At 45.4% G+C, this 22,266-nt stretch overlaps 1 long non-coding RNA gene and 1 pseudogene across 1 annotated transcript; one reads left to right on the top strand and one right to left on the bottom strand.

The window, feature by feature from the left end:
• The first annotated feature begins 2,394 nt into the window (after positions 1–2,394).
• Positions 2,395–2,566, top strand: LOC137302590 (U2 spliceosomal RNA; annotated as a pseudogene).
• Positions 2,567–15,309: 12,743 nt separating this feature from the next.
• Positions 15,310–22,075, bottom strand: LOC137302095 (uncharacterized). Its single transcript, XR_010958422.1, has 3 exons — positions 21,405–22,075; positions 21,116–21,306; positions 15,310–15,393 (listed from the first exon to the last, which is right to left on the bottom strand). It is a non-coding gene; the product is annotated as an uncharacterized lncRNA (long non-coding RNA).
• Positions 22,076–22,266: the final 191 nt, after the last annotated feature.

Genomic DNA, 22,266 nt, shown 5'->3' with positions numbered 1-22,266 from the left:
TTCCCTATTGGATTTATTCGTGACTATCTTATATTTATGGCCCCCAGTTCTGGTCTCCCCCGCAAGTAGAAATATCTTCTCTATGACTCCTCTATCAAACCCTCTCATAATCTTAAAGATCTCCATCAGGTCACCTCTCAGTCTTCTCTTTTCTGGAGAAAAGAGCCCCAGCCTGTTCAATCTTTCCTGTTAAGCATAACCTCTCGGTTTTGGTATCATCCTCGTAAATCTTTTTTTCACCTACTCTATAGAGGGCCTCTATATTCTTTTTATAATATGGAGACCAGAACTGTTCACAGTACTCCAAGTGTGGTCTAACCAAGGTTCTATACAAGTTTAACATAACTTCTCTGCTTTTCAATTCTATTCCTCTGGAAATGAACCCCAGTGTTGGTTTGCTTTTTTAATGGCCTTATTAACCTGTGTCATTACTTTTAGTGATTTGTGTATCTGTACCCCGAGACGCCTCTGCTCCTTTACCCCATTATTGAAGCAGTGGCCCACTTATTCTTCCCATCATAATTTAAAACCTCACACTTATCTATATTGAGATTCATTTGCCAGTTACACGCCCATTGTGCAAATTTATTTATATCTTCCTGTATTGTGTTGCACTCCTCCTCAGTATTAACTATACCCCCCAGTTTGGTGTTGTCCGCAAATTTTGAAATTATACTTCCAATTTCCAAGTCCAAATCGTTTATATAAATGGTGAAGAACAGTGGTCCCAGCACCAATCCCTGTGATTCACCACTCAGACCTTTTGCCAGTCTGAGTAACGACCTTTAACACTTACTCTCTGTTTTCTGTTTTGTACCCAGCTTGCGAATAATTCTGCTCTTTGTCCTGACTCCACCTGCTCTGATCTTATCTGAGTGAGATCATTAATTAAATACAATATTTGCGGTGGGCCCATTCCCAGTAAGTAATGGATTGATGCTGCCCAGACTGATTTAATGTGGGATCCTTACAAGCAGCAGGTGAAACAGATTTACCACCTGTCAGTGTGGGCTGTATTCAAACACAGGCATTGGAGGCTGAAATTACCAACATCAAGCCCACAGGAACCCACAGACACCTCCATAAGAACAGAAACGCGCACGGTAATAGTGTAAAATACAACAAGAGAAATGGATTGTGTGTCACAACAAACTATTGGGGCACAGAAGTATGTGATGTGGATACAACATTAACAATCCTTCGTGTTCGATTGGAAGGATTCCCCCATTGTGTAGCGATGAGGCTTTCTGCCAAAGTCATTTGACAGAACACCTCATCGCCAGAGCTTTCAAACAAGCACCAAGACGTAGCTTAGCTGGTGGTGAGAAGGGCCCTTCCCACCAGATCCTTCATGCACTCCCGACCTCTCAGTGCCACTACGCGCTGTCCCCAAGGAAGTTGCGATGGGGACGAGACCGTCACCCATCTCCTCCTGGAATGTCCCTTTGCAAAGAAGATCTGGAGAGAGATGCAGTGGTATCTGTCCAGGTTCATACATACGAATTAAGAGCAGGAGTAGGCCATTCGGCCCCTCGAGCCCTGCTCTGCCATTTGATAAGATCATGGCTGATCTGATTGTGACCACAACCCTACTTTCCCATGTACCTACGATAACCTTTGACTCCCTTGTTAATCAGGAATCTATATAACTTAGCCATAAAAATATTCAATGACCCTGCTTCCGCTGCTCTCTGGAGAAGGGAGTTCCACAGACTCACGACCCTCTGAGAGAAAAATTTCTCCTCATCTCCATCTTAAATGGGAGACCCCTTATTTTTAAACTGGTTCGAGTTTCTCCCACAAGGGAGCAGTTCTGTAACACATGAATCTGTGCTTTATGGGCTGTTACCAGGGAAGCACTCCGAGACAGATATCAACTGCTGCCGGAAGACCATCAACTCGGTGAAATACGCCTTTTGGTCTGCCCGAAATTTGCTGGTCTTCCAGCGCAAGGAGCTGTCCTCGACCGAGTGTTGCAGACTGGCACATTCCAAGGTCCAGGACTACGTGCTCAGGGATGCACTGAAGCTGGGTGCGGCCGCCGCAAAGGCTCTGTGGGGAAAGGCTATTGTTTAGAGCTCTCCCGCCATTGTAAACCGAGGGGCTGCAATCAGGGAAAACCCACCTCGGGCAGAATGTAAAATACAAATTTATGTAATGAAATGTAATGTACCTGTAATGAATCTGTAATCAATAAGCTTATTGATTGTAATGCAATAAGGCACCCTAGAGTGTCATGAACTGTAATTATGAACAATGTGTAACTGTATTGTTGGAATCATAATTGAACTGTACTTTATGTATCTTGCAAAAAGTATATTCTGTATTGTGTATGTTTGAAATGTGATATGACAACTGTATTGTATGTATTGTTACAAATTTTATGAATAAAGTATATTTTTTGAAAAAAAAATCTGTTCTTATCAGTTTAATATCTGATACGTCCCTTATCTGGGGACCGTATATTAATTTGATTTTTGGAACAGGGAGATGGAATAGGGGCTTGCTCCGTCCACTCCACGCATCGACCCAGTATTGCAGTGTCTCTGGGAACGGTGCACCTCCCTGTGGGGAGATATTCAAAATGAAAAACAGGTTTTTCCAGTGTCTCTGTATGTATTATTACTGAGAATAAAGTTGATATTTTGTACTGAAAAAAAATGTGGAATAAATCCTCAATTAAAGCTGTGAAGATTAACTAGATAAATATTGAGGTGGAAATGATATTGAAGATTTCCAAACTGGACCTGAAACCTAAACTGACCAGAATTACAAAGTGACCCAGAACCCCAATCTTCTGGAGACACTTGCACGACAAGGCAAACACACAATGTTACAATCCAAAACTGACACTGAAACATAACTTGACCTAAATCCCCAAACTAACCCTTAATCAGACACTGAACCATTTCCCCAAACTGAAGCAGAACCAGAGCGAGTCACAAACCTAAACTTAACCAGAACCCAACAATGACTCTGAACAAAACAAGCAACAACTCTCAATCTGATCCTCAAACCTAAACAACACGGTGCCCAACACTGGAAGACCCTAAACTCACATACAAACCTCAAATAAACCAGGAACTGTAAAATGACCCAGAGACACAAACCCTACCTGAACCCAAACTAAACTGAATTGAACATGAATGCCCAAACTTCTGAACAACCTCAACTTGATCTGGAACATAAAAGTGCCCTGGAATCCTGAACATACACAGAACTCCCTGTGAACAAGAGCCCTCTGCCCTTCTTGAGACCCTCTGATCCAAAGTACTTTAGAGACCAAAAACACTAAGCTGCACAAAACCCTAAATCAGCTCACGAACCCCGAGTGACCCAGAAACTTAAACTGACCTGGAACCCGAAACTGATCCAGAATCCCAAAAGTGACAGGTACCCTAAACTGACCATCAACGAAATACTGAGTCAGAACCTGAAAATGATCCAGAATCTTACATTCAACATAACTACAAAGTAACCCACAATTCCAAACTCACATTAAGCCCCAAATTAATATGTAAATTGAAATGACTGGATACCCTAAACATCCCAAAACCCAGTGATCCAGAGCCCTAAATCGAAGATAAAACCCTAAACCTGTACCGAAACATGAACTGACCCAGACCCTCATACTGACACTTTCCGTCGCCTAAATTGTTGCAGTTCCAAAGAAACTCGAGTCAATCCAAGAGCTCCGGTCCTCTGGATTTCCCTCTCAGAGTGGAAGAACGTTAAACTGTTCCAGAATCCTAAACTGACCTGGAACCCGGAACCAAAGCAAAACTGCAACCAACTCAGAATCACAGGCTGATCTAAACCCTAAACTGATCCATTATCCTAAACGGACTCAGAATATTAAAATACAGCAAACCCAAAGCAGACCCGAAACACCAAGCAGACCTGGAAACCCGACCTGGCCCAGAACCCTAGCTGACTCCACTGGTTCACTTGTTAGTTCTGTCGTTTGTTTCAGGCTCTTCTGCTGTTTTTGAGATATGATGTAATGTTAGGGATCATCGAGATCAGTCTGTGAGTATCAGTCTTTGCCGGGGTCCTGTGGAATATTTTGCAGTGCTGGGTGTTTTTGGATGCGTGGAGAATGTTAGTCTTGAGGGTCCTGAGTTAATTGGAGCTCTTATGGTCAGTTTGTGTGCAGCATGTTACAACCAGATACTGAGCCAGAAACTCAAAACAACACAGAATCTCAAATTGACCAAACTAACCCAGAATATAAAACTGAACTGGGACCCTGAACCAATCCCAATTCTAAAGTGACCAACTCATGTAAAATGAATTATAAACATAAAGAAAAGCCAAGAACCCAAATTTGTGTTGAAACTGAAAACAAGCCCAGAATCCAAGATTGAACCAAAGTCTTACACTGATTCATCAGCCTAAAAATATTCAACGCACGAAACATATCTCGAACCCAGAATGAACCCACATGACAAGGCTGAGACCGAAGGCTGAGCGTCAGAGATTTCTACAATCCCTCAGTGTTGGCATCAGTCTGGGCGTGTTGAGTCATCAGAGATCGTTGTCTATGTTTGTTGTTCTGTGTCAGTTTGTGGGTGTTGTGGTTTGGGGTTTCTCTGCTCAATATTGGGGTAATGTGCACTGTTTAAGGTCCGTTTACAGATGCTGTGGTTTGCTGTGACAGTGCAGTTATCATTTTACAGGATGCAGAAGCCCAATGTGTGATGCGATCGTTAGCTTTGGGTGTTTGATCAATGTGTGGATGGTGAGGTACGTGTGTGGGGGCTGGGTCAGTTTCTGGGTATTGTGTTTTTTTGCGGATGATGTGATCGGTTTGGGGCATATTGTGGACAACTTTAGGATGCTGACTCATTTGGGGAGATGGGATAGTCAGTCATTGAACACTGCCTCAGTTATGGTCCCTGAACCCAGTTTGCAGTACCAGAGTCAGTTTCAGGGTGCTGTGGTCAGTTTCAGAGATACATGGTATTAGCTTGAGGTGCTGGGCCAGTTAGAGGTACTGTACTACTTGAAGAGCTAGGTTAGGTTAAGGTGCTGGACTAACTTGAGGTGCTAGGTTAGCTTGAGGTATTGGATTAGTTTGGAGGCTGTATTATTTTGAAGTATTAGGTTATTTTGAGGTTCTGGGCTGGTCTGAGGTGCTGTTTTTGCTTGAGGTATTAGATTATGTTGAGGTGCTGGATTACTTAGGGCAGCATCTTAAGTTTGAGGTAATCTATTTACTGCAAGTGCAGTTTTAGCTTAAGTTACTGGGATAGTTGGAGGTGCTGTATTAGATTGAGCTGCTGGGATAGTTTAAGCTTTTGTAAATGTCTGAGGTTCTTGATCAGCATGTTTCCAGCCTAACGAGGAAGGAAGCAGTGCTGGATCTAGTTCTGGGGAATGAAGTGGAGCAGGTTTCAATGGGAGAGTGTTTTGGAAACAGTGATCACAATATGATTAGGTTTAGAGTAATTATGGAAAAGTACAAGGACAATGAAAGTTGAAGATACTTAACCGGAAGAGGGTTAAATTCAGTGAGTTGAAAAGGGATCTGGCCCTTATGGAATGGGAACAAAGATTAACAGGTAAAACAGTTAAAGAGCAAAGGGAGGCCTTCAAGGAGGAGATAGTTCAGGTACTTCATCTAAACCTATCAGCTTATCCTTCTATTCTTTTCTATGTTTGACTCATTTATCAATTATCTCCCCTTTTCTATCATAAATGTCTTTACAACATTTTTGATTTCTGCTTCTAATGTCTTATCCATCTTGTTAGTGTCAATATTGAGGCAAAGTAATGATTCCACATTTCTGCCGTTACCTGTGAGTTTACCTTGTGCATCCCTTAGTGGCCCTACCCCTATCATGATTTTCCTTTTGTTATTTCTGTGTCTGTAGAATACTTTACTTTTTAAAAAGTATTTTTTGATAATTTAATTTTGTAATTCCTCTTTGCCTTCCGAATAGGTTTTTTAAACTTATTTCCTAACCTCTTCGTATTCCCTTTTGTCATCCTCTTCTTTATTGTCCAGGTGCTGAGTGTATGCCTTTTTCTTTAGTTTCAATTCTGATCTTATCTCTTTATTCATCCATGGTATTTCATTATTAGTGACAGCGTCCGTGGAACAGTATCCCAGTGAGAGACCGTGTCCGTGGAACAGTATCCCAGTGAGTGTCAGTGTCCGTGGAACTGTATCCCAGTGAGAGTCAGTGTCCATGGAACTGTATCCCAGTGAGAGTCAGTGTCCATGGAACTGTATCCCAGTGAGAGTCAGTGTCCATGGAACTGTATCCCAGTGAGAGTCAGTGTCCGTGAAACTGTATCCCAGTGTCAGTGTTCATGGAACTGTTCGCAGAGTGTGTCAGGATCCACAGAATAGTATTCGAGTGACAGACAATGTCCATGGAACTGAGAGAGTAGGTCCTCATGGAACTGTTCCCCAGTGAGAGTCAGGGTGCATGGAACTGTTCCCCAGTGAGAGTCAGGGTGCATAGAACTGTTCCCCAGTGAGAGTCAGGGTGCATAGAACTGTACCCCAGTGAGAGCCAGAGTGCACAGAACTGTACCCCAGTGAGAGTCAGAGTGTACAGAACTGTACCTCAGTGAGAGTAGGTGCCCATGGAAATGTACCCAGTGAGAATCATCGCCCATGGAACTGTACCCCAGTGAGAATCATCGCCCATGGGACTGTACCCCAGTGACTGTCAGGGTCCATGGAACTGTACCCCAGTGACTGTCAGGGTCCATGGAACTGTACCCCAGTGACTGTCAGGGTCCATGGAACTGTCCCCCAGTGACTGTAGGCGCCCATAGATCTGAATCAAGTGAGAGGAAGGGCCCATTGAACTGCACGCTCACCCTCAGGAGTAGATCATTCATTCCCGCAATTCTGTTCTGCCATTCATTTAGATCATGGCTAATCTGTATCTTAACTCTTTTTACCCATCTTGTATATAATGGGCAGCATTTTAGCACCCGCTATCGGGTGCGTTCCTGGCGGGGGGGCCCCGAAAATCGGGAAATCCCGGAGTGGGACCACGCACTTCCGGGTTCCCCACTAACGCGCCGGCGTGCGCGCGCAGCCCCCGCTGGTGGGAATCCCACAGGCAATTATAGCCAGCGGGATGCCACTTGAACGTATTTATTTTGCTTGTTCAGGTCATTAACTGACCTGATTCAGGGATTATGTGAGGAGGGGTGGGATTTTAAAGGAAACTGGGACTGTTTCCCGCACTGGGGGAAACACTCCCAGTTCAAATGGACCTGTTGCAGCTGTCAGCCTGTGGCAGCAGCAAAGGTCCATTTGACAGGTTGGGGGTGGGGGAGACCCTCACCCATTGCAGGAGGCCACTCAGTCACTTGGGACAAAGTTTGGCCTCCACCACCCTCCTCCTGACAACCAAAGTCACCAACTTGCACACTTACCCCGGGGTCCAGAGATATGTACCTACCTTGCGGACCCCCTCAGATGTACATCTTCCGGATGGGGGCCGCCGTAGCTGCAGTCATGACCTCCTCGGAGGGCGAACAGCATCACCAGCCTCACCGTCCACCTCTGACACGTGGAGCTCCACAACAGTGCGCTGTGACACGTCCACCTGTACAGCAGGAGGGAGGGCTACCGCAGATAGAGATGAGTCGCAGAGGGCACTACCCTCGCCACAGGGTCCACAGACCGAGGCTCAGCTTCCTGGACCTCTCTGAGCAGCAGTGCACACGGAGGCTCAGAGTCACTCGACATGTAGTCGTGGACATCTGCAGCCTCCTTCATGCCAAGCTGCTCCTGGCTGGCCCGAGCACCATCTTCTTACCTGTCGCTGTCAAAGTCACCACTGCCCTCAACAACTTCTCCTCCGCATCCTTCCAGGGTGCAACCGGGGACATCGCTGACGTCTCTCAGCCGTCTGCACAAAAGAGCCCTGCAAATACACCTACACCCACTCTGCAGTGACACAATGGGTGGCATCAGTTGTGGGTCTTCATAGTGATCCTCAGGAAAGGGCATTATTGCACAAACCAGACAAGATTCGCGAAGACATGGCAGCAGTGGTGCCAATATAATCTGTGATGTGAGTTGCTCAGAAATTAAATACAGGTAAACACCATGACAAACCCTCAAACACCCTTGTGCATCCCCTTCATGCTCACGACACGTTTGCCTTACGCTTCCTGCTGCACATATGTGATGCATGCCCTGTGGCTGCAGCACAGGTAGTGGCAGGTTGAGTGAGGCTGACTGTGAAAGAGATGCATGAGAGGGTGAGTATGAGATAGAGCCATGAGATTGTATGAGGATTGGGTTGAGTGGTAGTGGCGGGATGAGTACTGGCGAGGTGAGTAGGTGCAGGTAAGATGAGGATGAGGTTTGAGTGGGTATGAGGGGTGATGTGACAGAGTAGTGTTGGCAGTGCAGAAGGAGATGTGGGGTGGGGGCAGTGATGTGGCAGATGGAGTGTAGGGGAATGAGTAAGTGTACTCACTTTGGCTGACCTACTGAGGTCATTGGAGCGCCTCCTGCACTGTATGCAGGTGGGCGATATGTTGGTGGTGCTGGTGACCTCCTCTGCCACCTCGAGCCAGGCCTTCCTGGTGGCAGAGGCAGGCCGCTTCCTCCCGCCCGCCGGGGGGGCGGGGGGGGGGGTCGATCTCGGTCCTCCCCCTTCACCTCACCCCATGTATTGATACCTGGAGTGAGGCATCATTAAACTGGGAGCAGCCTTCCCCCTGGGCTGCTCCATGCTGTAATTTTTTCTATTTGTTGCAGCATCTGTCAGTGGAGGACTGCCCCTTTAAATAGAGCTCCTCCAGCTGACGGATCTGACTGTGCACGCGCAGTCCGCCCGACGCGCAGATCAGCAGTGGGGAACCCGGAAGACCAGGTCAGTGGATCCATTTATGCTCCGATCGCGCAGGGAGCTGACTGATTTCACCGGGCGCGTTACCCACGTGCCCGATAGCCCCCCCGCCGAGAACCCGCAGCCCTGGTAACACCGGGCCCAATGTATTCGGATTAGATGTCAATTATCTTCAATCTGTTTTTTTCTGGTTATCAACCCTCCTGTCAGTGGAAACAATTTCTCCTTATTTACTCAAAGGTCAGTTTATTTTTTAAACTTACCTCAGTGTGTCTTGCAGGCTTCTCGACAGGTTCCCCCTGCGGGGTGGCCTTCCTGCTCAGAAGTGGGTTAAATTTCAGGGGTTATGATGTGACCGAGGAGTCCAGCGGGAGACTCGTTAAAAGCCAAGATGAGTGGCGTTAAAACGGCCGATTGACGGGAATGGAGCAGGAAATGGAGCTGCTCCATTTTAACTGCTCCTGCGATCAGGGAGAGTTAAAATCACCCTGTTTCACATTGCATGATAGTCCACATGTGCCACTGGAGGGAAAGCTATAACTGCAAGTTATTCTTGCAGGTGTTATGAATGAGTTCGGGTCTATTCGTAACTATTCACCACATTACTAGTCAATGAAACAATGCATTACTTTGCTTTTAAGTCATACTCCATCTAAAACAAGGGTACGTTTTAATATCTGCGTCTGTCTCTCCCATGTCTGTCTGTCTCTCTCTCCCCGTCTGTCTCTCCCGTGTCTCCGTCTGTGTCTCCTGTCACTCACACATATATTGTGGGGAAAGGCCTGTCGCAATTAAGCCTCAGGCCCTCTCCATCCAAAATAGTGCCATGGTATTTGCCACCTTTTCTGAGGGTGCCTCTGTGTATAAATGTGCCAAGGATCACATGCCAGGCACTGGACTTATGTGGCACATCACCTGTTCTCATTATAATGGACACATTTCAGCTGGCAGAAAGGTACAGGGAGAAATATGTGTTGCTTAATCACCCCTCTGCACCGACAATGTTTCAGTGAGTGATGGGGAGATGGGCTGAGATTTATAAATAGACTTGCAGTACATTCTCTCTCTCTCTCTGGTGTGTAACAGAAATGAGTCACAGTGACAGGAGCAGAAAACTGCTTGGATAGAGGATCTGACACAACACATTCAAGCTGGCGATGACTGGTGTGACAGGATTGTAAATTTAAAGGGACATTACCATTTGGCTGGAGAGTTTTTAAGGGAAACGCGACTCCTCGAAGAGTTCACTTCTACCCGCCTGATAAGTTGGCTGTGGTGGACAATTTTCTCCGTATGGACAATATATTTGCTGAATTGTAAACTACTCCACAGTGATGAACACTGAGCCTCGGTCATTTCTATATCTGAGGCCGTTTCTCCCCTTCTCTGGGTCTTCGACCTCCACCATTGCTGGTCTGAATCCAGCCACTAGAAGAGGGTGTCAGAGCAACCTGGGCAATTCTCCCTTGATCTCCCCCCACCACCTGTGGAGAGTCCCTGCCTCCCTGGCCCAGCCTTTGCTTGGTATCTTCCCCAGTGGTAAGGTCGGGTTTAGAAACATTGCAGGTGGGTGAAAACCCGTATCTTACTGCTGGACCGGTCTTTTAAATTCAATTATAATTTTTATCTCTCAACCAACATCACTAAAACAGATGATCTGGTCATTATCACATTGCTGTTTGTGGGACCTTACTGTGTTCAATGTACTGCCGTGTTTCCTACAGTAAAGCAGCAACTGGACTTTAAAAGTACTTAATTGGTAGAGGAACCATCCAGGGAACAGGCTATTTTAGATCTCGTATTGTGTAATGAGACAGGGTTAATTAATAAACTTATAGTAATGGATCCTCTGGGGGAGAGTGAACATAATACGATAGAATTTCATATTCAGTTTGAGAGTGATGTGGTTAAGTCCGAAACTAGGGTCTGAAACAAACAAAGCCAATTATGTAGGTTTGAGGGGCGAGTTGGCTGAGGTAGATTGGGAAATTAGATTAAAAGATATAACGGCAGACAAACAGTGGCAAATATTTAAAGAAATGATTCATAATTCTCAACTAATATACATTCCCTTGAGGAATAAAACTCCACGGGAAAAGTGGTACAATTGTGGCTAATTAGAGAATTTAAGGATAATATTAGATGAAAAGCAGAGGCTTACAATGTAGTCAAAAAGCGTAGTTAGCCTGAGGATTGGGAGAGTTTTAGAAATCAGCAAAGGATGACCAAAAATTCATAAAGAGGGAGAAAATTGAATCTGACAGTAAACCAACAAGAAATATAAAAACAGATTGTAAGAGCTTCCACAAGTATGTGAAAAGGAAGAGATGAGTGAAAGTAATCGTGGGTCCCTTAGAGGCAGAGACAGAAGAAATTATAATGGGGAGTAAGGAAATGGCAGAGATGTGAAACAAATATTTTGTATCTGTCGTCACAGCAGATGACACAAAAAACATACCGGAAACAGTGGGGAACCAAGGGCCTAATGAGAGTGAGGAACTTAAAGTAATTAATATTAGTAAAGAAAAAGTACTGGAGAAATTAATGGGACTAAAAGCCGAGAAACCCCCTGGACCTGATGGCCGACATCCTCGGGTTTTAAAAGAGGTGACTGCAGAGATAGTGGATGCATTGGTTGTGATCTTCCAGAATTCCCCAGATTCTAGAATGGTCCCCGTGGATTGCAAGGCAGCAAATGTAACCGCGCCATTTAAGAAAGGAGTGAGAGAGAAAAGAGGGAACTATAGGCTAGTTAGCTTGACATCAATAGTTAGGGAAAATGCTGGAATCTATTATTAAGGACGTAGTAACAGGGCACCTAGAAAATCAAAATATGATTAGGCAGAGTCATACGGTTTACTCTTCGAGTCATAAAAAGATTACAGCATGGAAGGAGGCCATTCAGCCCATCCAGTCCATGTCAGCTCTGTGCAAGAGCAATCCAGCTAGTCCCATTCCCCCGCCCTATCCCCGTAGCCCTGAAAATTTTTTACTTTCAACTACTTATCCAGTTCCCTTTTAAAGGCCATGATTGAATCTGCCTCCACCACCCCCTCAGGCAGCGCATTCCAGATCATAACCACTCGCTGTGTAAAAACGTTTTACATCATATCACCTTCAGTTCTTTTGCCAATCACCTTAAATCTATGCCCTCTGGTTCTTGACCCTTCAGCCAATGGGAACAGTTTCTCTCTGGACCCTTCATGATTTTGAATACCTCTATCAACTCTCCTCTCAACCTTCTCTGTTCCAAAGAGAACAACCCCAGCTTCTCCAGTCTATCCACATAATTAAAGTCTTTCATCCCTGGAATCATTCTAGTAAATCTCTTCTGCACCCTCTCTGAGGCCTTCACATCTTTACTAAAGTGCAGTGCCCAGAACTGGACACAATATTCCAGTTGTGGTCGAACCAGTATTTTATAAAGGTTCATCATGACTTCCTTACTTTTGTACTCTAAGCCTCTATTTATAAAGCCCAGGGCTCATCTGCTTTTTTAACCGCTTTCTCAACCTGCCCTGCCAGCTTCAACGATTTGTGCACAAATACCCCCAGATCTCTCTTTTCCTGTACCCCTTTTAGAATTTTGCCCTCTAGTTTATATTGCCTCTCCTCGTTGCTACCGAAATGTATCACCTCACATTTATCTGGGTTAAATTTCATCTGCCACGTTTCCGCCCATGCCACTAGCCTGTCTATATCCTCTTGAAGTCTATCACTATCCTCTGCACTGTACACTACCCTTCCAAGTCTCGTGTCATCTGCAAATTTGAAAATGTGCCCTGTACATCCGAGTCCAAGTCCTTAATATATATCAAGAAAAGCAGTAGTCCCAGAACCAACTCCTGGGGAACACCACTATGCACCTCCCTCCAGCCCGAAAAACAACCGGTCACCACTACTCTCTGTTTCCTGTCACTTAGCCAATTCTGTGTCCATGTTGTTATTGCCCCCTTTATTCCATGGGCCACAACCTCGATGACAAGCCTACCATGTGGCACTTTATCAAACGCCTTTTGAAAGTCCATATACACAAAATAAACCGCATTTCCCTCATCTACCCTCTCTGTTAGGTTAGTTAAACACGATTTGCCTTGAACAAATCCATGTTGGCTTTCTCTGATCAATCCACACTCGTCGAAGTGACTGTTAATTCTGTCTAGTATTATTGTTTCCAGATGTTTCCCCACCACCGAGATTAAACTGACTGGCCTGTTATTGCTGGGTTTATCCTTTCACTCTTTTTTGAACAAGGGTGTAACATTTGCAATTTTCCAATCCTCTGGCACCACTCCCGTATCCAAGGTTGTTTGGAAGATTATGGCCAGTACCTCTGCAATTACCCCCCTTACTTCCCTCAGCATCCTCGGGTGCATCCCATCCAGACCAGTTGACTTATCTATTTTAAGTACAGCCAGCCTTTCTAGTACCTCTTCTTTATCAATTTTTAGCCCATCCAGTATTTTAACAATATCTTCCTTTACCGAGACTCTGGCAGCATCTTCTTCCTTGGTAAAGACAGATGCAAAGTATTCATTTAATACCTCAGCCATGCCCACTGCCTCCATGAGTAGATCTCCGTTATGGTCCATAATCAGCCCCACCCCTCCTCGTTTTACCTGTTTACTGTTAACATATCTGTAGAAGACTTTTGGATTCCCTTTTATATTGGTCGCTAGTCTATTCTCATACTCTCTCTTTGCTCCTCTTATTTCCTTTTCACTTCCCCTCTGAACTTTCTATATTCTGCCTGGTTCTCACTTGTTTTATCAACCTGATACCTGCCATACACCACTTTTTTCCGCTTCGTCTTATTCTCTATCTCCGTTGTCATCCAGGGAGCTCTGGCTTTAGTTGCCCTACCTTTCTCCCTCATTGGAATGTACTTTGTCTGTACCCGAATTATCTCCTCTTTAAAGGCCGCCCACTGTTCAATTACAGTTTTCCCTGCCAATCTATGATTCCAATTAACCCGGGCCAGATCTGTTCTCATCCCACTGAAATTGGCCCTCCTCCAGAAAGGGATGGACTGCAGACAGAGAGATCTAGGGACGGGGCAAAACACGGGGATTGTGTCGAAAATGTGTCCGAGAAATTAAAAGGAGAGCAGGGTCAGGCACAGAGAGAAAGTGGATGGGGACGGAGTGGGAGGGAAGAGAGAGGGTAAAGAGCGATTGATGGGGATGACAGAGAGGGATGAGAAGGAATGGAGAGAGGGAGGGGTAAGGAAACAGAGTAAGGTGGACGCAGAGATGAGAACTCGGTTGGGAGAGAATAGGAGATGGGGAGCAAGGGAGAGGGATGCGGAGCAAGTGAAATGGGACAAGGAGGAAGTGAGAGAAACCAGCATGCAGAGACTGGGCGGCACAAAAGCAGGGGAAACAGGAATAGTGAGAGAGGTCAAGGGACAGACCGACCGTGAGTGAGCAAGTGAAGCAAACAGGCAGGTTGGAGACAGAAAGGGAGACAGACAGGTAGATAGACAGACAGGCCCACAGACAGCTGTGTTCATGCTGCAGGTCAGCCATTCTTTAAGATTATCTCAGCTATTTTGATTCACAGATTATTCATTTTATTGAGATTCAGGGCATTTATTATGTTGAATTGTAGGTGATCTCATTTGCTAAATCAGTTGATCCATTTTCTGTAGCAGATCACGTGCAGCGTCCACAGTAACACTTGGCTCAATTGGTCCCCACCAAAAACACCGTTCCCTCGTCACCGACTCCATCCCTCTCCCCGGTCACTGTCTGAGGCTGAACCAGACCATTCACAACCTTGGTGTCCTATTTGACCCTGAGATGAGTTTCCGACCATATAGCCGCTCCATCACGAAGTCCGCCCACTTCCTCCTCCATAACATCGCCCGTCTCCACACCTGCCTCAGCTCATCTGCTGCTGAAACCCTTATCCATGCCTTTGTTATCTCTCGACTTGACTGTTCCAATACTCTCCTGGCTGGCCTCCCATCTTCCATCCTCCATAAACTTCAGCTCGTCCAAAACTCCCGTATTTTATCTCGCACCAAGTCCCGTTCACCCCATCACCCCTGTGCTCGCTGACCTACATTAGTTCCCAGTCCGGCAACACCTTGATTTTAAAATTCTCATCCTTCTTTTCAAATCTCTCCATGGCCTCGCCCCTGCCTATCTCTGTGACCTCCTCCAGCCCTACAACCCTCCAAGATCTCCTCGCTCCTCTAATTCTGGCCTCACGCGCATCGACGATTTTAATCGTTCCACCATTGGCGGCCGTGTCTTCAGCTGCATTGATCCTAAGCTCTGGAATTCCTTCTCTTTCTCTCCTCCTCTAAGACGTCCCTTAAGCCTATCTCTTTGGTCAAGCTTTTGGTCACCTGTCCTAATACCTCCTTATGTGGCTCGGTGTTAAATTCTGATTGATAATCACGCCTGTGAATCACCTGAGGGTGTTTTACTACATTAAAGGCGATATTGGCCAAGGTGCTTACCCTGAGGAAGGGAGGAACCATCACAGGCCGAGTCTCACTGGGCAGCTGTCCGACATCTCCTCGCGGCTGATTAGATTCCAGAATCTGTCACTGGAATACAACAGGACTATTTTTGAGAAGATGATTATATTTAATTTGAATATATTTGTCATTAATGGCATTTGATTGATTTACTTTAACATTAAATTGTTCTTTTCTTTCCGCTCTTTACATGGATTAAATTCAGTCACAATATCAGCTGCCAACTCCAGTTTGTGAGGGATATCAAGGACAACACTAAAGGTTTTTACAAGTATATTAAGAGAAAGAAGGTGACTCAGAGTAATGTGGTCCCTTAAAGACAGACGCAGGGGATTATAGTAATTGAAAGGGAGAGAGGGTGAAGAATTTGAAAAATTTGTACAGGAGAACTTTCTTAATTAGTATATTTCTAGCCCAACGAGGAAGGAAGCAGTGCTGGATCGAGTTTTAGTGAATGATGTAAGGCAAGTGGAGTGTATTTCAGTGAGAGAACATCTGGGTAATAGTGATCATAATATAATTAGGTTTAAAGTAATTACAGAAAGGGACAAAGAAAAATCAAAGGTGAAAATATCCAACTGAAAGAGAGCCAATTTCAGTGATTTGAGAAGGGATCGAGCACAGGTGGACTGGAAACAAAGATTGGCCAAAAAACAGTAAATGAGCAATGGCAGGTCTTCAAGGTGGAGATAGTTCGGGTATAAACCAAGGATTTTCCCATTAGGAGCAAAGATATGGCATCCAAAGCTCGAGCTCCCTGGATGACAAAGGAAATAGAGCTTAAAATAAAACAGAAAAAGGTTTATGACCACTGTCAGGTACAGAATACAGTACACAACCAGGAGAGTGTGCAGGGGGAAATTGAAAAGGATATAAGAAGGGCAAAGAGAGAATATGAGAAAAGATTAGCAAGTAACATAAATGGGAACCCAAAAACTTTTATAAAAATATAAAAAGTAAAAGGATAAAAGGAATGGTGGGGCCGGTTAGGGATAAAATAGGAAATCTGCTTGTGGAGGCAGAGGGCATGACTGAGGTACTGAATGAGGACTTTGCATCTGTCTTCACAAAAGAAGAGGATGAAGTTAATGTCGCAGTAGAGGAGGAGGGAGTAGAGATATTGGATAGGATCAAAATAGATAGAAAGGAGGTGCTAAATAGGTTGGCATCACTCAAAGTTAACAAGTCCCCCGGTCCAGGTGGGATGCATCCCAGGCTGCTGAGGGAAGCAAGGGTGGTGATAGCAGAAGCTCTGACCACAATCTTTCAATCCTCCTTGGATATGGGAGTGGTGCCAGAGGACTGGAGGATTGCAAATGTTACACCCCTGTTCAAAAAAGGAGAGAGGGATAAAACTGGTAACTACGGGCCAGTCAGTCTAATATCAGTGGTGGGAAAACTACTAGAGACCATTGTCAAGGACAAAATTAATTCTCACTTGGAGAGGCATGGGTTAAGAAGGAACAGCCAGCACGGATTTCTTAAAGGCAAACCATGTCTGACTAACCTGATTGAATTCTTCGATGAAGTAACAGAGAGGGTCGATGGAGGTAGTGCAGTCGCTGTTGTATATATGGACTTGCAAAAAGCATTTGATAAAGAATCACATAACAGACTTATTTGGAAAACAGAAGCCCATGGGATTAAAGGAAAAAATTGGTGGAAACTTGGGTACGTAATTGGCTAGGGGAAAGGAAGCAGAGAGACGTGGTGAACGGATGCTTTTCTGACTGGACAGAAGTATGCAGTGGGGTCCCCCAGGGGTCAGTATTGGGACCATTACTTTTCTTGTTATATCAAAATGACCTGGATTTGGGTTTCGGGAGCACAGTTTCAAAGTTTGCGACTGATACAGGACTTAGCAACGTAGTAAATAGTGAGGAGGATAGTAGCAGATTTCAGGAGGACATAGACAGACTGGTAAAATGGGCAGACACAGGGCAGATGCAATTTAAGACGGACAAGTGTGAAGTGATGCACTTTGGGAGGAACAAAGCGGACAGGCAGTATAATCTAAATGGGACTATTTTGAGGGGAGTGCAAGAACAGAGGGACCTGGGGTACATAGTCACAAATCTTTGAAGGTGGCAGGGCAAATTGATAAGATGGTTAAGAAAGGGTATGGGAAACTTGGCTTTGTAAATAGGGGCATTGAATACAAAAACGAGGAAGTCATGCTGAACCTTTACAAATCACTGGTTAGGCCTCAGCTGGAGTATTGTGGACAACTCTGGGCACCGCACTTTCGGAAGGATGTCAAGGTCATGGAGAGGGTACAGAGGAGGTTTACCAGGATGGTACCAGGGATGAGGGACATCAGTTATGTGGAGAGGTTGGAGAAGCTGGGATTGTTCTCCTTAGAGCCGGGGATAAGGGGAGATTTAATAGAGGTGTTCAAAATCAAGAGGGGTTTTGATAGTTTCTCCCTACTTGCTCGGTTTCCTCTGGCAAGCGGGTCGGTAACCAGAGGTGGTAGATTTAAAATAATTGGCAAAAGAACTAGAGAGGAAATGAGGAGAAGTTTTTCTTCATACAGAGAGTTGTTAAGATCTGAAACGCACTCCCTGAAAGGGTGGTGGAATCAGATTCCATGGGAATTTTGAAAGGGCAATTAGACATATACTTGAAGAGGACTAATATGCAGGGTTATGGGGAAAGAGTTGGAGTGTGGGACTAAATTGGACAGCTCTTTCAAAGGCACGATGAATGGCCTCCTTCTGTTCTGTAAGTTTCTCTGAAAAGTGGGTAAAATAGTGTGAGAGAGGGAATGAGTCTCGGAGAATCTGTGTGAGAGAGGGAGTGAGTCACAGAGAGTCTGTGTGAGAGAGGGAATGAGTCTCGGAGAGTCTGAGAGTGTGTCTCGGAGAGTCTGCATCTGGATGAAGGAGAGTCTGAGAGGTAGAGTGGGAGGGAGATGGAGAGGGAGAAAGGGTTTGTGAGAACGGGCAAGAGAGAATATTGGAGACAGGAAAGAGAAACAGTCTGTGTGCAAGAGAGAGAGGAAAGGGGAAGAGAGCCTGTTTGTGCATGAGAACGAAGGGATAGAAATGTGAGAAGTTGGAGAGAAATGAGAGATTGCATGGATAAAAGGACAGAAAACTGAGAGTTGTGGTTAACAGATGTTTCTTGCACTGGAAGGATTTAAACAGTGGCGATCCCCGGGGTCAGTGTTGGCACCATTGCTTTTCTCAATATCTGTGGATAGAAATGATCTGGACCTGGGTGTAAGGGGCACAATATCAAAATTTGCAGCTGCCACAAAGATAAGGAGTGAGATTAACCATGAAGAGGATTGTCAACAACTTCAGGAGGAGGCAGACAGGTGAGCAGTTTGGGCAGGTAGATGTGAGATGGAATTTAATGGGGAGAGATGTGAGGTGAGAAGAATAAGGAGAGGAAATAGACACTATACTGTAAAACTGTAAAAGGAGTAGAGGAGCAGAGAGATTTAGGGATTCAGATACACAAATCTTTAAAAAAGTGGGAGGACAAGTTGATAAAGCTGTTTTGCAAAAACCCCCATGGGATCCTAGGATTTATAAATAGGGGCATAGAGTATAAAAGGAAAGAGTTAATGCTACACCTGGACAAATCATGGGTCAGGCCACAGTCAGAATATTGTGTCCAGTTTTTGGTGCATTACTTCAGTAAGAATGTCGCGGCCATGGAGAGGGGCAGAAGAGATTCACTAAGATGATCCCAAGGATGAGAGTCTTGACATAACTTTTCATGACAGCAGAGAAGTTCAAATAAGATCAGAGAGTGGGGATCAAAATTATGAGGGGGTTTTGATAAAGTTAATGAGGGAAAACTATTTCCACTAGTACGGGTACGGGAGCACAGTGGTTATGTTACTGGACTAGTAATCCTAGAGGCTCGGACTAATATTCCGGAGTCATGAGATCAAATCCACGGCAGCTGGGAAATTTAAATTCAATTAATTAAATAAAATCTGGAATTTAAAAAAAACCTAGTATCAGTGATGGTGGCCATGAAACTACCGGATTGTCGTAAAAACCCATCTGGTTCACTGATGTCCTTTAGGGAAGGAAACCTGCCGTCCTTACCCGGTCTGGCCTATATGTGACTCCAGACCCACAGCAATGTGGCTGATTCTTAATTGCCCTCTGAAATGGCCCAGCAAGTCACTCAATTGTTCAAGACAGGTGGCACACCACCACCTTCTCAAGGGCAACTGGGAACGGCAATAAATGCTGTCCTTGCCAGCGACGCCCACATCCCAGTTCGTGAGTCGGTAACTGGAGGGCATCAAATTAAGAGAGTTTGGTTTTCTTTTTGATGTAGAGGGTTGTTAGGACAATGGAATGTCCGACCGGAAACAATGAGGGAAGCAGAATTTAAAAGGGAAGTGAATCAATATCTGAAGAAGAAAAGATGAAAGATCTTGAAAGGCCTTCGATAAGGTACCGCATAGTAGGTTCATGACCAAGGTCAGAGCTTGTGGAGTCAGGGGACAGGTAGCAGAATGGATAGCAAGCTGATAACAAAACAGAAAAGAGAGAGCAGGGGTTAATGAGAGTCACTCAGACTGACAAAAGGTGGGAAGTGGTGTTCCACAGGGATCAGTGCTGGGAACACTGTTGTTCACCATTTGCATCAACGGTTTGGACTTGGGAATCGGAAGAACAATTTCAAAATTTGCAGACAACACCAAATTGAGGGATATAGTTAATAGTGAAGAGGACTGCGATAAAATACAGGAAGACATTAATAAACTTGCAGAATGGGCATGTAATTGGCAAATGAATTTCAATATAGATAAGTGTGAGGTGGTACAAATTTAGTAGGAAGAATAAGGAGGCCACATACTTCCTGGATAATAAGAGTCTAAATGGGATGGAGGAGCAAAGTGGGGTCTCAGGGTACAGATACACAAATCATTAAATGCAGTGACTCAGGGTCATAAGGCCATAAAAAAGCAAACAAAGCACTGGGATTCATTTCCAGAGGAATAGAATTGAAAAGCAGGGAAGTTATGTTAAACTTGTCTAGCACCTTGGTTAGACCACACTGAGCACTGTGCACAGTTCTGGTCTCCATGTTACAAAAAGGATGTAGAGCCACAGGAGAAGGTGCAAAAAAAATTGACAAGGATGATACCAGAACTGAGAGGTTATAACTATCAGGATAGACTGAACAGGCTGGGGCTCTTTTCTCTAGAAAAGAGAAGGCTGAGGGGTGACCTGATAGAGGTCTTTAAAATTATGAGGGAGTTTGATAGGGTCGACATAGAGATGTTTCCACTTGTGGGGGAGACCAGAACTATGGGCCATGAATGGAAGATAGTCACTGATAAATCTAGTAAGGAATTCAGGAGGAACTTATTTACACAAGGAGTGGTTAGAATGTGGAACTTGCTAACACATGGAGTAGTTGAGGTGAATAGCATTGATGCCTTTAAGGGGAAGCTCGATAAGTACATGAGAGAGAAAGGAACAGAAGGATATACAGATAGGGACAGATGAAGAGAGGTGTGAGAGGGGCTCGTGTGGAGCATAAACACCGGCACAGACCAGTTGAGCCGAATGGCCTGTTTCTGTGCTGTAAATTCTATGTAATTCCAAATAGTCCATAAATACGGAGAATAAAAGTGGGCCCAGCACTGACCCCTGGGGTAACCACTTCCAACCCTTCTCCAATCTCAGCAACTCCCATTAACCCGGACCCTCTGTTTCCGGTCCCCAGACAACTTTCTCCCCGCACTGTTCCATTTCCTTTTAAATGGCCCACCTGAACAGACTGGGCATTACCCCGGGGATCCCCCAGTTACCTTCACACCGTTGCTCGCCATGTCCCTGATTTCACTTGACATCCTTCACAGTCTCATCGAATTGTCTTGGTGCCTCCCGGCCGTGTGAACATCCAAAGAGGTTTCCAGTCAGCCTCAAGTATTTTCCAGCAAATTGTTCAAATCCGTTGCAGTTTTCCTCAAAACTCCTGGAAGTTCAGGCATGAGTTCTCCTGTGGAAGAAAGTCACATCGTGTTACGGGACAGAAGAATTAATGACCCTTCTGAAGTACTCGGTGTCGGCCTTGGCTCATTTGTAGCACTCTCTCACCTCGAGAATCATAAAGGTTGCGGGTTAAAGCTCCCCTCCAGAGACCTGAGCACAAAATCTCGGCTCACACTCCAGTGCAGTACTGAGGGAGTGCTGCACTGTCAGAGGTGCCGTCTTTTCCACGAGCCGTTAAACCAGTCCGGCCCCTCAGGTGGATGTAAAAGATCCCACGACACGATTCAAAGAAGAGCAGGGGAGTTCTCTCTGGTGTCCTGGCTAATATTTAATCCTCCACCAACACCTATAAACAGATTATCTGGTCATTTATCACATTGCTGTTTGTGGGATCTTGCTGTGCACAAAATGGCTGCCCACATTACAACAGTGACCTCATTTCCAAAGCCCCCCATTGGCTGCGAGGCTTTGGGTCGTCCTGAGGATGTGACAGGCGCTGGAGAAATGCAAGTTTCCCCCTCCCCGGGGCCGCCCTCCGCTCTAATCCCATTGCCCGTCTCTCGGTCCTGTCCCCGGGCTCGGGGACTCTCGGCCGGTCCAGGGCCCTTTAAGAGGGACGCGCCACACTGCGCATGTGCGCCGTTTATTTAAATCAAACCGCGCGATTCAAAGGAAAAGTGACGTCAGTTTCCGTCACAATAAAAACCGCTCGTTCTCAACCGAAAAAACGGAAAGTTTGTCTCGCGACACAACAGGAAGCGGTCACTGATCCGGCGGGTGATGTGCGCATGTGCGAACATTCTCCCAGAGTGCAGCGCGGCCCGTCTCACAGATGGGGCCTTTTCTCCGCCGCTCTGCATTGTGGGAGATGCGGCCGCCATGACGGGCCCGGGTCACCGAGTTCATCCAATCACAGGTGAAGCTTCCCGGATTGGTGGAACCGACAGAGTGCAGGTGGTCTGTGGAG

This window comes from Heptranchias perlo, chromosome 35 (assembly GCF_035084215.1).
Source record: "Heptranchias perlo isolate sHepPer1 chromosome 35, sHepPer1.hap1, whole genome shotgun sequence".
Taxonomy (NCBI): Eukaryota; Metazoa; Chordata; class Chondrichthyes; order Hexanchiformes; family Hexanchidae; genus Heptranchias; species Heptranchias perlo.
This window is presented reverse-complemented; position numbering and strand designations above follow the sequence as displayed.